Raw genomic sequence first — 16919 nt, forward strand, 5'->3', positions numbered from 1 at the left:
AGAAAATGTGGCTGACAAGACGCCTAAGGAAATAGACAGAAGATAAAACACAGGAAGAACTGACCTGAGGCCAAGACAGAATGAGGCGAGGCCCCCAGTTCACACCCCCTTTGGGCCCCTCTGTTGGTGGTACTTAGACACTGGCTGAATTTCAAAGTCCACTCCTGATTCCCCCTCAGGTCCCACAGCCAAATCGCTTTTTCCCATTTTTCTCCTTTATTCATCAAAAAGCTTATATTGAGCCGTAATGGAAAAGATTCTGAAAACATATATAAAATGTATGCATGTGTATAACAATCGCTCTGCTGTACACCTGAAACTAACATTGTAAATTGACTACACTTCAATTAAAAAAAAAACTTAAAAATAAATCAATAAAACCTTAAAAATAGAAGGAGGATAAAAATAATAGGTACAGGACCTCTGGTTTCTGGCTTGCACCTGTAAGGAGCTGGGAAGTGGCCACTCTGCCCTAACAAAAAGTAAAAGCTGAACAGACTAAAAGATCAACAACTCTTTTTGGATTCCTAAGGGAGAGGAGGAAACAGGGCAAACTGCTAACCCCAAGATTAGAGAGACAGGTGAATGCCAGCAGTCACAGATTACCAGAGGGTGGGGCTAGCTCAGTGGCAGAGCGCATTCTTAGCGTGCAAAAGGTCCTGGGTTCAATCCCCAGTACCGCTGTTAAATAAATAAACACACGGATAAATAAATAAATAAACCTAATTCCCCCCCGCCCCCCCCAAAAAAATCATAGCTTAACCAGAGCAGAGACTCACAGGCAGAAACTGCCACAGAAACCAGTACTGGGGTAGGAAAACCTGTACTGTCATTGATGAATTCCTGGAAGCTCACTGCCGACAACTCTGAGGGTAAAAATACTCCAGGGGAACCGAGTCACAGAGGGCGCCACACAATATTAGATTTAGAGGAGTTAGGCCAGATTCCCGCAGAGAAAAATCCCCTCTGGCTTCCAGGGGAGGAGGAAAAACAAACAAACAAGTAAACAAGTGTGTATCCAGTATATTCTCCTGCTAGACACTGACAAGTCAAAGATGAACGAAGTGGACAGTGACGGGTCTTGTCTAAAACAGGCTTCACCTTGGACTCCCCCCCCCCAAGTCAGCCAGCCACTGTCCAAGCCAGTGGGCCCAGGGTCCCTAGGGAGTGCCACCGCTGCAGAGTGGCAGCTTCGTCCCAGCCATATGCCGCCTAGAGGTGCAAACATGAATAACACCATTCCACCCTCTAGAGCTCAGGGCCCAGTGAAGGAAACGGAGAGGCCCCGGACAGTTACAACCCAGTAGGGCAAGAGCTGCGGGGGAGAGACGTGCAGGAGGCCACCGGAGTGGAAACGCGGAGTCTTATCCTCGACCTGAGATCAAAAAGGCTTCCTGAATGAAATGTCCCTGCATTCGTTAATTCAGCAAGGAATCAGAGAGCCCCTAGGATGTGTGTGATGCTGCTCCAGGTGCTGGCGACCCAGCGATGAACAAGGAACCTCTGTCCTCACTGGAGCTGATATGGGCGGGGGGCGGGGGGGTGGAATAAACAAGTAACAGGCAAATAGGCAATACACCATCTGAGTCATTTGACAGATGGCACTCAGTGTTGGGAAGAACAGAGAGCAGAGTGAAGTGATGGAGAGGGACAGATAGGCAGGGAAGCTAGTCAGAGTGCGTGGGCGGTGAAGGCGCTGGAGAAGAGGTACCGAGAGGGAACTGCCGTGCGCAGATCTGGAGGAAGGCTGTTCTAGACGGATGCGGGTGCAAAGGCCTAAGGCGGGGAGAAGCGTGGCCTGGTTGAGAAAAGGCAGGAAGGCCAGTGTGGCTGGGGAAATCAAAGGCGGAGTGGGCAGATGGGAGATGAGGTGGGAGATACAAGCAGGGCCCTGTTCACGAGGTCCTGGTGTGGATGTGTGGTTTTACTCACGGAGGAATGGGAAGTCATTGAAAGACTTTTTAAACGATGCTGATATGCTCTGATTTGCATTTTCCAAAGGTAACTGGTCGAATGGATTTTTGAGCACATGTATCGTGAGTATATTTTTAATAAACTTTTTGTTTTGTATTTGAATAATTTTAGATTCACAGAAAACCTACAAAAATAGTACAGAGACTTCCTATACCCTTCACCCACTTTCTCCTATTATTAACATAACCATGGTGTTTTCAGCACAAGGAAGACTAACAGTGATAGATTACCACTAACTACACTACAAACTTCATATGGATTTTGCCAATTTTTCCACTAATACTCTTTTTCTGTTCCAGGATCCAACTCAGAATAGCACACTCCCTTTATACTCATCATGTTTTATTTTCTTATTTTTAAAAAAATTTTTTGCCTGGGTAATTTTTTTTCCATTTTTTAATTGAGGTATAGTCAATTTATAATGTGTTAATTTCTGGTGGACAGCATAGTGATTCATTTATACATATGTATATTCCTTTCCATATTCTTTTTCATTATAGGCCATTACAAGATACTGAATATAGTTCCCTGTGCTATACAGTACATCCTTGTTGTTTATCTATTTTATATATAGTAGTTAGTGTCTACAAATCCCAAGCTACTAATTTATTCCTCCCCACCCCATTCCCCACTGGTAACCACAAGTTTGTCTGTGAATCTCTCTTTTTTGTAAGTTTATTTGTGTCCTTTTTTTTTTGATTCCATATTTAAGTGATATGGTATTTTTCTTTCTCTTTCTAGCTAACTTCACTTAGAATGACTATCTCCAGGTCCATCTATGTTTATGTTGCTGCAAATGACATTATTTTATTCTTTTTTATGGCTGAGTAGTATTCCATTGTATATGTGTGTGTGTGTGTATATACACACAGCTTTTATATATATATATATGTGTGTGTATATATATATATATATATATATATATATATATATATATATATATATACGTATATATATAAACTTCTTTATCCAGTCATCTGTTGATGGACAGTTAGGTTGCTTTCATGTCTTGGCTACTGTAAATAGTGCTGCTATGAACATTGGGGTTCATATATCTTATTTGATGGGGGGAGTTAATTAGGTTCACTTATTTATTTTTAGATGAGGTACTGGGGATTAAATCCAGGACCTCGTGTATGCTAAGCATGTGCTTTACCACTTGAGCTGTACCACCACTCCTTTGCATGTATCTTTTTGAATTAGTTTCTTTTGGATATATGACTAGAAGTGGGATTGCTGGATCATAGGGTAAGTCTATTTTCAGTTTTTTAAGGCATTTCCACACTGTTCTCCATAGTGGCTGCACCAAACTACATTCCCACCAACAGTGTAGGAGGGTTCCCTTTTCTCCACAGCAACTCCAGCAATAAGCATTTGTAGATTCACCATCTTTCAAATAGTCTTTCTATCTTTGAGGATGCATCCAGGTCAGCTAGAATCAGCTTCTCCAGGTTGTGACTAAAAGTCTTGACAGATAAGGGGGAGAAGTGGACGCAGGCAGGCTACTTCTCGAGACTACTTCAGTCCTCCAGGCAAGAAAGGAGGGAGCCGACTCCAGAGACTGGGGTGGGGAGTCATACCTCTTAATAGCACCTCATAGAATAAAGGTAATTTTAATGCTCTCAAATTAGGAAGAACATTGCCTCCAAATAGACAGCCTTTTTACATTGAACGACTTTAGCTTTATGAAAAACTTAATACACTGCTCTAAATTTTCTCATTTTTTGAGAAGAATGAAACTTTATATGGACTTACACTGGTCCAGTCCATAGAATATCATCTGGGGACAACTGCCTCAAAAAAAAAAAAAGTGATTCACTGAATTACAATCACTTAATCAACAAACATTTACAGAGCACCTTCTGCATTTCAGGCTCTATGCTGGTCTCAAGATCAGTATGTTTCCTGCTCTAGTAGAGTCTACAGCCTATGTGGACATCAGAAAAATTAGAAGCACGCTGTGGACCAAAGAAAATCAAATAACTAATTGCAGAATGACCTGCTTAGAGGTTTATTACTAACCTGATGGAGCAAGTGATTACAGGCAACTTGACATTGATGAGTTGGCTGTAAATTAAGCCTAACAATTGGGAGTGCCTGTGCAGGAGATTGTATCTGGGATGGGGTGGGTGGCTACTCCTCTTCTTGGGAAAAAAGCCTCCTGTGGGAGGTGGGGCTTCCAGCACAATTCAGGAGGAAACCACACCTGGGGCAACTTCAGCTTTGTCTGCACCTGAACAAGCCGCTGTCTTTATAAGCTGTCTCTGGTGCAGTATCTCTTCCCTACTCCTTCCTGGTCATTTCAGTTAGTCTAAACAGGGAGTCAAAGGTGAGGGAATCCAAACTGGGAGTTCGCGATTTGCAGATACTAATTACTATATGTAAAACAGATGAACAACAAGGTCCTACTGTATAGCACAGGGAACTATATTCAATACGTTGTGGTAACCTATAATGAAAAAGAATATGAAAAGGAATATATATATATTTGTGTGTGTATAACTGAATCAGGATGCTGTACACCAGAAACTGACACAACATTGCAAACTGACTTCAGTAAAAAAGAATGCAAAAAAATAATCTTGAAATGGCCTATACTGTAAAAGAATATGAAAAGGAACATATATATGTATTACTGACTCCTATGCTGTACACCAGAAACTAACACAATGTAAATCGACTATACCTCAATAAAAAAAAAAAATTTAAGTTAGGGAATCCCCTGGTAGGAGATCTTAGACCAAAAGATAAAAATCTTGCTCCTAGTTAAGAAGATTAAAAAACAATAACAAAACGCCACTGAGCTCCCACAGTAAGCACAGCAGATAAAGACGAACAGCTCCTCCCCAGCCACAGAGGTCAAGGGTGAAGCGCAGAGTGAGGGCAGGCAACCAAGTGATGCTGGGGTCCCAGGATTTCAGTTCCGCTCTCCGGCATCCAGAGGGGACTGCTTGAGGCAAAATTAGTCACTGACCGACAAAATCAGGTCACTACCATCTAAGGTGCTTTTCGTTTCCTTGTCCTGATGCTATAGTCTGAGAAGCAGAGGTTGCTTTTCAAGAGTGGCTTGGAGGCCTCTTGCATCAGGATCACCAAAAGTGCTTGGAAAATGAAGTCTCTGGGCCTTTCCTAGGCCTCCTGAGTCAGAATTTCCAGAACCTGCATTTCAGATCAGCTCCCTAAGTGATCCTGAACTGAAACGTGAGGACTGCTGTGCTAAGGGCACTCTACCTATCTATGGATGACCGAGACGAGAGGAATTGTGAGGAGGATGCAAACCACTGACCAGGAAGAGGCCTTGCAGGAGGTGACAGATGGAGGTAGGTGCAGGGGGCCATTGCCCACCACCTTTCCTGGGCTCTCCCTACTGGGAGAGAACGGCCAGGTTCAGGTCACCTTCAATGGTCTGGATGTTCTGTAAACCCCTCTAGTTACTGTTATTGCCTGGCTTAACCTTTCTGAGGTTACTGTCCACCTTAGTTCTCTAGGGTCCTGTGGGCTGAGAACTTCAAAAACCAGAGATTACCTACAGGTTTCCAGAACAAAACCCAAGCTGGTGAGCCCTGACGGTTAAAAAGATTGGCTCCGGACTCTGGACACTAGAAGGCTGTGTGTCCTTGGACATCTCCCTGTGCCTCGGTTTCCTCATGTGTACAGTGGGTTTATCACCAGGACACCCCTCCTTGGGACATTTTGAGCAGCAATTGAGACCATCCATTCTCAGCTCTCAGCCTGTGCTTGGAACAGAGTTCACGCAGGACAAATGTTGACTTAAACATACAACCTGTCAGACATGCCGGACCCCACGGGGAATTGCCCACAGCGCACCCGGCTGATAAGAGTCACCACGGATGTGTGGGGACCTGGGGGAGAAAGACGAGCTTATTCATGGGGACCAGATGACGCTCTGCAGGGAAGTCAGAGAGCTGTGCTCGGCTGTATGCGAGGCGAGGGGGTGGAGAAAAAGGTGGGACACTGCTCAGAGCCTCTGCTTGTGCTGGGGCGGGAATCATGTGTGACGGGAAAGGAAAAGAAAAGGGAAGTGACAAACTCGCTGTGCATGTGTCTGTCATCCCTGATGAGCAATAAAGATGATGAGAATCCTCAAGACCAGGCTGCGTCATTCAAGGAAGAATAGAAAAAGCTTGTTATTAGGGGAAATTGATGCTCTGTGAAACCAGAGCTTTTAGAACAAAGAGAATCAGATTGGCATTTTGGGAGGCTGGGGAAGTGTGTTTCATTCAAGATTGGTTACAGGCCTTGGGGTCTTTTGTTTTCTGCTATTTCATTGTTTTCCTGTCCCATTTTCTCCCCCAGGCTCCAGGCTGAACCCTGGGGTAGGGGGGCATCTATTAAAAAAAAAATACTTGAAGTGGAGGTATCGAGGAGGGGAGGATTTCTTGTCAGGGAAACACACACAATCTGTATTTTGAAGGGCCTTATTTGAACTGCCTAGAAAATACTTCAGAGGCAAGTCTGAACAATCTGATTGATCACAAACTCAACCTTATAATTTTCAAAGGAGGCAGTACAGAGGATGGTGGAGGACGTGGATGCAGCTCTCGAGGCCAGGATTCAAACAATGATCAGACTAAGATGACTGGCTGTGTTACCTTGGAGAAACCACTTAACCCCTCTGAGCCTCAGTTTCCTCATCTGTAAAATGGGGTCAAGATTATAACTAATCTTATAGAGTTGTCATGAGAAATGAGACAGGGTTGTGCAGAGCAAACCCTCAAAGAAAGGGCACTGTCCTCATCAATGTCATTGCCGCCACTATTCATAAGAGGTTATGGGAAAAACAATGGAAGACGATACAGAATCAAGATGGTCCCTGGTTTAGAATCACAGCAGCATTCAGGAAACTCACAAACCCCCTGTTTCAACCCCAACAGCAGTGGGAGCCATTGCCAGATCTATTTTGTAAATTCCCTGTTCTTTCTGAGAAAGCACTTATTTCCAGGGCTCGAAGTCTCCAGAGTCCACGTCTCCTCTAAGTTACAAAACGGTATTGCTGGGTTAGGATAGACCAATTCTCCACAGAAAATGCCCGCTGCCCCCACCCCACCTCACCACCAGGAACCAATTCCCAAGTCTCCTTTCTTCCCCAAAGTCAATTCCCAAGGCACAAACGGTGCAGAAAGCAAGCAATGCTTGTTGTTCTTTCTTAGGTTTCCCAGGTTTTTTGACCCACGAGTTTGTGTTTCTGTGTTCCAGTCTCCCCAGAGCTGGGGATGACTTTAAGGACATTTCAGAAAGAAAGGAGGTGTGAGAATGAGGGTACGTGTGCAGGATACAGACAAGGACCATGATCAAAAAACAACGACAACAGCAAAACACCCTCCGGCTCATTGAGTTCATCGAGTCGTTCTGCAAACCCTGACGGCATCCCCAGTGTGTGGCAGGTGCTGTGCCAGGGACTGGCCAACAGAGAGAAGAGAACACGGCCCATGATCTAGAAGTTTACCGCCTGGGGTGGGGCAGGGTATAGCTCAGTGACAGAGTGCATGCTTAGCATGCCTGAGGTCCTGGTTTCAAATCCCAGTAGCTGCTTTAAGGGAAAAAAAAAAGTTAGAAGCTCACAGTCTAGAAAGGAGTCAGAGATAAAGGACCCCAGCAGTGGAGAGAGGAGGGGCAGCTGTCGCATCCTCAGGGTTGGCCCAGTGATGCCTCTTGATGAGATTACTGGGCTCTGTCCCATGGACTGGTGAACACCTAGGGATATCCCCAAATATCTCCCCATCCCTCACCTGTCTCCTTGCCTGAATTCCCTCATTAGTTTCATTTAAATCCTTTTTTGTTTCCCTTTTAAATGGCAGTACTGGGGATTGAACCCAGGACCTCATGCATGCTAGGCATGTGCTCTACCACTGAGCTATACCCTCATTAGCCTTCTTTTTGGAATAAGGGACCATCCCTTGGTTGTATGCCAATAGCCCTAGGAGCTGCCATCACCAGCCACACCAGAACCACTTTCCTTAATCCTCTTCACAGAACTTTACAGTTTACAAAACACTTCTGCATTTACTATCTGGCGGTAGGGTAGGCAGTTTTGTCCCCACCTTCCAGATGAGGAAGTTAAATAATGAGCCTCTGGCCTCAAAGCTCAAAGGTGACAGATCTGGGACCTGAACCTGACTCCAAGTCTAGGGCCCAGCAGAGCCGGCAAGGGTCACCATTATTCTTAGCACCTGAGGTCTAAGTTCCTCTTTCCTCTCAAAAGTAGATGCTTTGTGGTTCTGATGGAGAAAGTTGACTTGGTATGGAGTTAACGTCCTACTCTGCATTCTTCAAGAGTTCCATGGAGGGAAGGGCTGAGAGGTCGTGTGTCCTTCAGTACTCAAGCAGAGGTTGCCCAGTCCCGTGGGCATGGGGAAAGGTCAGGGTGGCAAGGAACAGCTAGTAATAACGGCCAGTTCCTGGGTGTGACCCTGGGGCCAGCACTCTGCAGCAGGCCTCAGCTACATCCCCCAAATGTCCCTACACACCCCGTTCCCACCAGTACAACTATAGTCCCTCACACCCCCATCATGTAGAGATTTCTCCCTACACAGAGGGAGAATCTTAGGAACAAGTCCCCTTGTGTTCTTCATTACTATTTACTACCCACCCACAAGTCCCTGTGGGAATTACCTTGGCATCTCCATGGGTGCAGTGGCCTCCATGAAAACACCGCTTTCCTGCCTCCTGGGACCTTAAACCCTTGAGAAGTGAAACAGACTTGGGGTCCCTTATGTTTTCACCCCACCCCTGGCTCCATGTGTAAGCCCTTTCCCCAACTCCGCATTGTGTCACCTCAGCCTCTGAGCTACTGAGCGTCCCACGTCACCTGGGGAGAGCAGACCTTTCAGCTTACGGCTCTAACCCCTGCCTTCCGGGGTCTGAGCATCAGTCCTTGGGGTCAGGCAGGGTTAGACTCCTCACAGGCCACCGGCTGTCCCTGGGGCCCCAGTTCTTTCCCCAGGCCCCACGCAAAAGACTCCACCCTTCTCTTTTCGTCCAAAACCAGATAAACAAATTGGGGAAAATGGAGAATCTGGGTCGCACAGATCAACTGAACATTGCTGGATAATTCCAGAAACATGACAGTTCAGGGAGGGCATGCAGCAGTTGGTCCCAATCCTAAACCCTTACAAATCCCCCCCGTAGTAACGATAGCTGTCATTTATCAAGTCCTCACATACTTACCCAAATAACCCTCACCAGGACTCTTTGGAATAAGTACCACAACTGCCCCCGTTTAGATAAGAAAGTGGGGGTTTAGAAGGTCACTTGCTGAGGTCACCCTCTCCTAGCCAGAAGGTCAAGAGATGGGCCCCATCTATCTGATCCCAGAACCTCAACTCTGCACCCTAATGCAACACTGAGTCCCCCCAGCCCCCCAGCTGTGTTTGAAGAGGTTGCAGATCTAGGTAGCATTTCTTGCGACTTGATTGCTCTGAGAAACAATGACAAAGGAGAGCTTAAGTATTGGGTGGGTGGGTGGGTGGAGGAGAAACTAATTTTAGCTCTGTAACTCAGACTGCTCATTAAGTGACAGAGGTGTCACCATGCCCCTTATCTTTGCCATCCACCTTCTAAAATAAAAGAGTCAGGGCCTATGATTTCCTCAGCAGGAAGATTCACCCTTCAGGGGATGATGGGGTGTTTTTCACAAGTCACCAAAAGAGACACTGGCCTGCGAAAGTCTCTTGTCATTTCCCCCAATTTCCCCCAATTGTGCCCTCAACACTTGGTAGTGAGTCTTGTGTGATAGGATAATATTCCAGAAACTTGTTTTTTAATGGAGGCCTGCCCCAAGGGGGCCAGGCTGATAAACCTGTACCGGGACCTGGTCAGTTCGGGCCCCTCATCCCCATGTCTGAATCACAGAGACGTCCTCTGCAGCAGTGACCTGTGGATTCTAACCCCCTAGAATACTAAGTTCCTCCTCCTCACTGCTTATCTTAGTTCTATATAAAGTGAAAATTAAGCAATTATTTGACATAAGCCAAAACAAGAATCCTAAAGTTAGAATTCGAGCCAGGGGGTGGTAACTACAATATTACCCCTACCTGAAAAAACAAAGGGTGGTGGTAGCTCACACCCATCTGGTGTTCACTGTATCCCAGGCCCTGTTCTTAAAGTGTGGCCTGGACCACCACATCAGCATTGCCTGGGAACTGGTGAGAAACGCAAATTCCCAGCTCCCCGCACCCAAAGACTTAACTGAATCAGAACTCCTGAGGATGGAGCCCAGCGATCTGTTTTAACAAGCTGTCTGGGTGATTCTGACAAGGTACCCTTAGAGCAAGCTACCATATGCTCTAAAGTTGGGAATGCAGTCTGACTTCACCGAGTCCTTCCAACGACCGTGGAAGGTGTAGGAACCACTGGAGAAGAAACCTATGTTTCTAAAATACCGAGCCCTGTCCAAAGTGAGTAGCAACGCCAGGAATGGAACACAAGGCATTCTGCTCCCCAAAGAACTGCGTCCCTAAACACACGTTTCCTTACTGATGAAAAGTAAGCATGGCCGAGGCAGGGAGACAGATCACTATTCCCATGGAAACCAATTAAAAGTAGCTTCGGTCCAGGGAGGGGAAAGACGTTAACATCTATTGAACATCAGTTATGTGCCAGTCACTGTACATAAATATCTTGTTTCGCTCTCACAGAAGCCCAGGCCAGGTAGGCATTCTGGAATCAGATCAGGCAGGGTAAGCAACTTTCCTAGGCTCTCACACCTGCATAAGTTGCAGAGCAGAATCTGAATCCTGCTTAGTCTGTCTCTAAAAATCCTCCCAGCCTCCCTGGCGCACACTCACCACATTCAGCATAAGCATGTGACCTCATGGCAAAAAAAAAAAAGAAAAAAAAAAAAAAAAACCAGAAAACCAGGGATAAATGCCTATGCAGCAGCAAATGAGATCACCCCGCTCCAGGGGTAAAAACTACCTCGGCAGCAACTCTGGGGCTTTTACAGCGTCACCCATCACCCCAGGCTGCTCCTCCCTCCCCTCCCTTTTTCCCTCTCAAAAACCACCGACTTTTCCCTTTCACCTGTGAGACAGGGAAGTTAAGGTCTTACTAAATTAAACATGTCTATTCTCTTCCTATAAAGTGAGTATTCATCTGCCTTTCCAGGGAAGCAAGGCCTTTCGTGGGTAATGATGCCAGAAATTGGGTGAATCGCCAGTTGAAATCCTAGCAATATTCAGCGTGGATTATCATAATGTTATGAATGCCTTTAACCAGCTCCCCACACAGAACACATACACACCCTTGAAACTGGCATGGAATTTACCAGCAACCTTCCCCAGTTGATGGCTTAATGCACTTGCAGGCAATATATGACGTGTCATGAAACATCTAAAATCAAGCAGCACAGGAAGATCTAAAACTTAAAGCTACAGTTTCTCTGCCCTCATTTTGCAATTTTTTTTAAAACAAGTTTGCTGTTTCTTTTCACTTAAAAAAACCAAAACACAGAATTTCCCCCCTTGGTTCACAGAGTCATGGAAATTCTGGGTAAAAATATTTGTTGACAGCAGGGTGGGGGTATAGCTCAGTGGTAGAGTGCAAGCTTAGCATGCACGAGGTCGTGGGTTCAATCCCCAGTACCTCCATTAACAACAACAAAATTTTTTTAATGTTTACCATAATAGTGAAAATGTTGAAAACAATTATATAAAAATATATTTGTTGACATAAATATATAAAACAGCCCCCAAATCTCCCTAGCTTGAAAGTGGTCATTGGCTCGTGGGCCTTTTAGGGTGGAGACCAGGTATCCTGGGCTTCTTTGTCCAGCACTGTGATCAGATGGCTGCTCACACTGCAGTCCCAAAGCCTGACACCTCCTGCCACAAACTCAGTGCTCAGGCGCTACAGAGCACAGGCTGTTCCCAGAAGGTCCCAGGTGCTCCCCTGCCTTCATGCCTTTACACCTGTGGTCTCTCAACCTGGAATCCCCCCTCCATGCCTTTACGGGGCTAACTCCTCCTGCTCATCCCTCCGAACTCAGCCCAGGTGTCAACTCTTCAGGGAAGTCTTCCCTGACTTCTGCCACCAGAGTCCCCCAAGGGACCACGTGCTGACCCTCATCACACTACTTATCATGCAATTTTATGATAGTCATTTACTTTGGTGCCCCTTCCAGAGCTGGGAACTGCCTAAAAAGATCTCACTGTTGTCAGGGCCCAACACAGGGCCAGACACAAGGTAAGCACTCAGAATACCTTTGTTGAATGAGTGAATAAACGAGTGACTGAATGACAATCTCTTCGATACTTTCCCACAAGCTCCAGATGCACAATGGAAATGAGAGAGGGGGTCGTTCTCTCTCAACAGCCTTAAAATGCTGCTCCCACCCTCAGGGGCTCAAATGGCCCCACATGGCCGGAAGTGGCTCAAGGCTGCAGAAACCCTAGTCTAAAGTGTTATCTAGATGAGCCCAGGGGTGTTCTCCAAACTTGAGGTTCTTAATGTTAGTAGCAAAGCCAAAGCAAGGCCAGAATCCTGGGAGTGGCTCCTGTCTGGAATGGTCTGGAAATTTACTTTGGTTCAGACCTTCTTAGCATAAGGCCAGTGCAAGCATGTGTATGTGTATTTATTATAAAAGCACTAGGTAGAAAAGAAAGCACCATTGCTCTAAAGCTCAGAAGATGGGCAGGGGAAGGGTGTGTGCAGCTATGAGCTAGAGACCTACCTGGAGTCCAAAGGCAGGACTGGACCCCAGCACACTGTGTTCACTGGCCCTCCACACTGGGCCAAGGGAACCCCAAAGCCTCGGATCCTACCCTGGCTGGTGTGGCAGCTGGACGTGGGGCAGCCGGAGGGCAGGGTCTGGCTGGACCAGAGCCATGTGCACCTCTGCATCCTGCAGAAGCATGGTTTGCAGCAGGACGCCTAGCAGGAGGACTTCCACATCTTCCAGCCTGGGGATGCCAGTGGTCCTACACCCCTGGGAAGGACAAGCCCGACCTGCTGACCTGGAAGAGGAATTTCCGGTCTGCCCCGAACTGGAAGGAAGTGTTGAATTCAGCCAAGAATGGAGCAAGGACCACCGTGACCTGCACTAGATCTAAGAGTTTGTGACCTCAGGAGTTGGGGACTTTCCTGAGTCGGATACCTCTCTAGATGCCAGTGACAGATGTAGTACCTCTGATACCCTGGAGGAGTTCCTGAGTCGCATGGGCTTGGCCCCAGTACCAGACACAGGGCTCTCGTGTCTGGCTGTGGCCCCTGAGCACCCTCCTGACCTTTTGCTGAACCCCAACTTAGAGATCCCAGCTCCCTGCCCAAACTCGGACCCCCACTCCCACCCCAGAAAGCCCACTGAGGCAGCTGTTGGTACTGGAGGAAGATGAGTGCCAGCTGTGGAATGGGAGGGGCGGGGGCTGGGATGGTGGGTCCCCTTACACTCCCTCAGTCTTCCTTTTCACATCGCTGCTGCCACTGCTGAGAGTGGGAGTTCAGGGGACCACTGTCTACCTGGGTGCCAAGTCTTCCAGCACACTGTCTTCTGCCTAAGGGACCTATGGCTGGTGGGGTCAGAAACAGGGGACAGGACACTGCCTGGGCAGCCAATTAGACTATCAGGCCCGGGGTGTAACAGGCTACAGGCGGCATGTCCTGAGCTGCCTGGGGAGGGAGGTTGTAGGATCAGCTCCGTGGAGAGCCTGGCAGCGCTTTGGGCCCAGATCCTGGGGCACTGTCACTGGTATTGGGCTGTGGCAGGAGCCACTCACCGGTGCTGGTCCCCAACATGATGGCGAGGTCCCCAAGGACAAGAAAGGAGGCATGTTCGACCTGGGACCTTTTGTGGCAGATCTGATCATCTTCAAGGAAGGAAGCAGACACTCATTATCTACACCCTATAGTTCTGTGTCAGGGAGTCATGGCCCCAGGACCAGCTGTGGATCAAGAGTCTCCTGATGGTCAAGGTGGTTCCCACGTGTCTCAGCTCCCTGCCAGATATGGCCCAGTTAGGAGTGCCTCCTCACTGGAGAATACCAGAGACCTGTACATTTCCACCAGCCATCCACTCCCCCTCACCTCGGACCAGTTCAAGGCCTACCTCCAAGACCTGGTCAAGGACATGGATTTCTAGGTCATTGGAAAGGCCTGAGCCTTCCCTCCTCATGAGTATAGTCCCCACCCTGCACTTCAACCAATCAACTTTTTCTTGCCACCATCACGAAAAAACCGTCAAACATAAAGCAATGTACAGTGGAAACCCATACTCTGACAGTGGCCCATACTATGATTTTCCAGAGACAGCCATTGTTAAGAGTGTCTCAGAGGTTGACATGCAGTGAGCCTGAGAGACAAATCCAGTTTACAGATGATTGTGTACAATATTTTTAAAGATAATTCTATTAGTTGCCACAAAATAAAAAAAATCAAGAGTTTCACGGAATTGGGATATTTTTATGGAGCTTTGAAGGTGGCAGAGAAGGAAACGGACTACTACAAAGCAATGTGAAAAGTACTGTGATTTACAGCTTTCCTTGGAAAAGTCAAAGATCCGCCACCCTACTGGCAACGATTCGCTGCAGCTGAGTGGTGCCATTTGCTTTCACATAGGGTGTGCTCCCAAGGTTGTCATAGTCCCTACCTGACCTATTTATAAAACCAGTCTGGCCCCCATGTGCATTTGAGTTTGCAACCATTGATGTCTGTCCTTACAAAACCCTTCTGTAATATTATGAGTATCGTGAGCACTGCCTATAATCTCTTTTCTATTATATCCGTGTCAGCACATACAACTCTACCTCCATATTCCTCTGGGTGACGACATTATGCTATATAGAACCAATCCCTTCCTGATGGATGTTTAGGTTAGTTCCATTTATCTCTAGTTACAAACACTGTAACAGTAAATGCTTTTGTATATATCTTTGGGTATTTGGGCATTTCTCTTGCATAAACTAAATGTGAAATGACTTGCGTGAAAAGAAACACATCTTTAAGTTTTCAGCAGATAATGACAAAATGCTGAAGATGGGTTAGAATCCAGGCCATTTTTTTTTCACCCCAAGCAAGGGGCAGAGAGTGGCAAAGCTGGAGAGTGACATCAAGAGATGAACTGTCCCACATTTGAGCCCTTTTCTTCCATAACCATACTCCTCTATTCTTAATCTACCCACAGCTGACTGGCACAAATACTGCAAGTGGAAGAGGCAGACTTAGCAGGACAAACGTATTTTAGAGTTCTAGCTGAAAAGTTATTTCACAGTCATAAAGTGGGCATGAAAACAAAGTGAGATAATAATTCAGGTTATATTTATGGGATTCTCCGTTTGTTATTAAAAACAAAAGGAATTTTCATCCACATATATTGATTAGTCTTTAGGCTTTTGGCATTTCTCATTATTTTATCTAAACAAGATACTACACTTCTTTACTTTCTGTTTCAGGCTTATTTCCCCTTCTGTTTGATGTATGTTAACCTGATGTTACTGTGTAAAGGCTGCTTACGTTTCCAAGGTTTGGGCTCTACTGAGTGGAACCAAAGATAAAAATCTGGGATCAAAATTACAATAAGGAATTGACTAAAATAGCCCCCCCCCTTTTTTTTAACATGATAAATGCAGCATATGGGATGACTTGAAGGTTAAGAGTAGAGGTTGCCTGGGTAGATGTCCTGACCTCCCTCAGGCACTAGCTGGGGCAAAACATAACCTCTCTAAGTCTGTCACCTCATCTATTAAGACGGGGTAATAACAGGGTGATAGTTCTTTGCAGAGAATCTGGCACAAAATAATGTTCATTGTTATTATTTATTGTAACATAATAGCCAACCCCACCCCCTCTGAAAGTCCTATAGGATGCTGCAATGACCAACACCACATAAGCCACTGGGCAGCTACTGTGTGAGCTGACACTTTATGTAATGGCCAAATCAGAATGAGTAACTCCTTGAGGAAAAGAAGCCAGGAGTGGGGCTTAGTTTTAAACTGTACTTTAGATGCAACACAATAGATAATAAGAGGCCTGGTAAGAGGATAATGGCTAGCCTTTACTTAGCACTGACTCTGTGTCACACTCTTTGGAGCATTTTATAAGCATCTTCTCAGTATACGCACACAACGATCCTATGGAACAGATGCTATTTAGCATCCCTGTTTTACAGATGAGAAAACCAAGTACAGAATGTTTTTAATCAACTCGCTCTAGAGCATCCTCTTATTCAGTAAGATGGCATCGGCCTTCTGACTTCAGAGCTTACACTCTTAACCACTAGAGTAAGTTAGAAACAATGACAGAAAGAGGTCAGTTACAGCTGGTAGTATCTTTCAATCAACTTCTATGCACCAGACACTGGGCTACCGACACATAGTAGGAAGTTTATTCCTTATGTCAAGCCTAAGAATTACATATTCCTCATAGCACTTTTATGGATGGGACTTAGAGCTATTGAACACCTGGAGTCACAGAGCTCTTAATGGTAGAAGTGATTTTCCAAAGCATGTCTGCAGATTCCAAGTCCCGAGCTTTCATCCTTGGAATGCAGTAAGAATTCCAAACACAAATGAGTCATCCTCACCTCTCAGCAAATATTTATTAAGCAGAGATTTATTAACAGAGATTATGCAGAGGAGAGATAATTTATAGGGACAAGTGAGTAAACAACATTTTATATAATTAATATATAATTAGCATCATCACAGGGCCCCCAAAAATCTAATTGATTTGACAAATGTCATCTACAGACAGTTACAGGAAAACAATTCTAATTCTCCTTTTAAAAAAAGAGGAAGCCTTTTGTGTATCACGTATTTTCACATTATCCTAGAAGACCTACCTGTGAAGAGAGGCATCTGGGACTAATCAGGGCATTTAGGGAATTACTAAGTTTTGCAACTTTTCCTGCCTGCGATCAAAAGTACAAGGTTGTGGTTACCCAACAGCCTAGGCAAATAGTCAGCTTTTGCACAGACTTGCCCTGAGTTTAATAG

At 45.8% G+C, this 16919-nt stretch overlaps 1 pseudogene; it reads left to right on the forward strand.

The window, feature by feature from the left end:
- Nucleotides 1-5245: 5245 nt before the first annotated feature.
- On the forward strand, nt 5246-14068 carry LOC105072617 (interferon regulatory factor 3-like; annotated as a pseudogene).
- The last annotated feature ends 2851 nt before the right edge of the window (nt 14069-16919 follow it).

Source organism: Camelus bactrianus, chromosome 3 (genome assembly GCF_048773025.1).
Source record: "Camelus bactrianus isolate YW-2024 breed Bactrian camel chromosome 3, ASM4877302v1, whole genome shotgun sequence".
NCBI lineage: Eukaryota > Metazoa > Chordata > Mammalia > Artiodactyla > Camelidae > Camelus > Camelus bactrianus.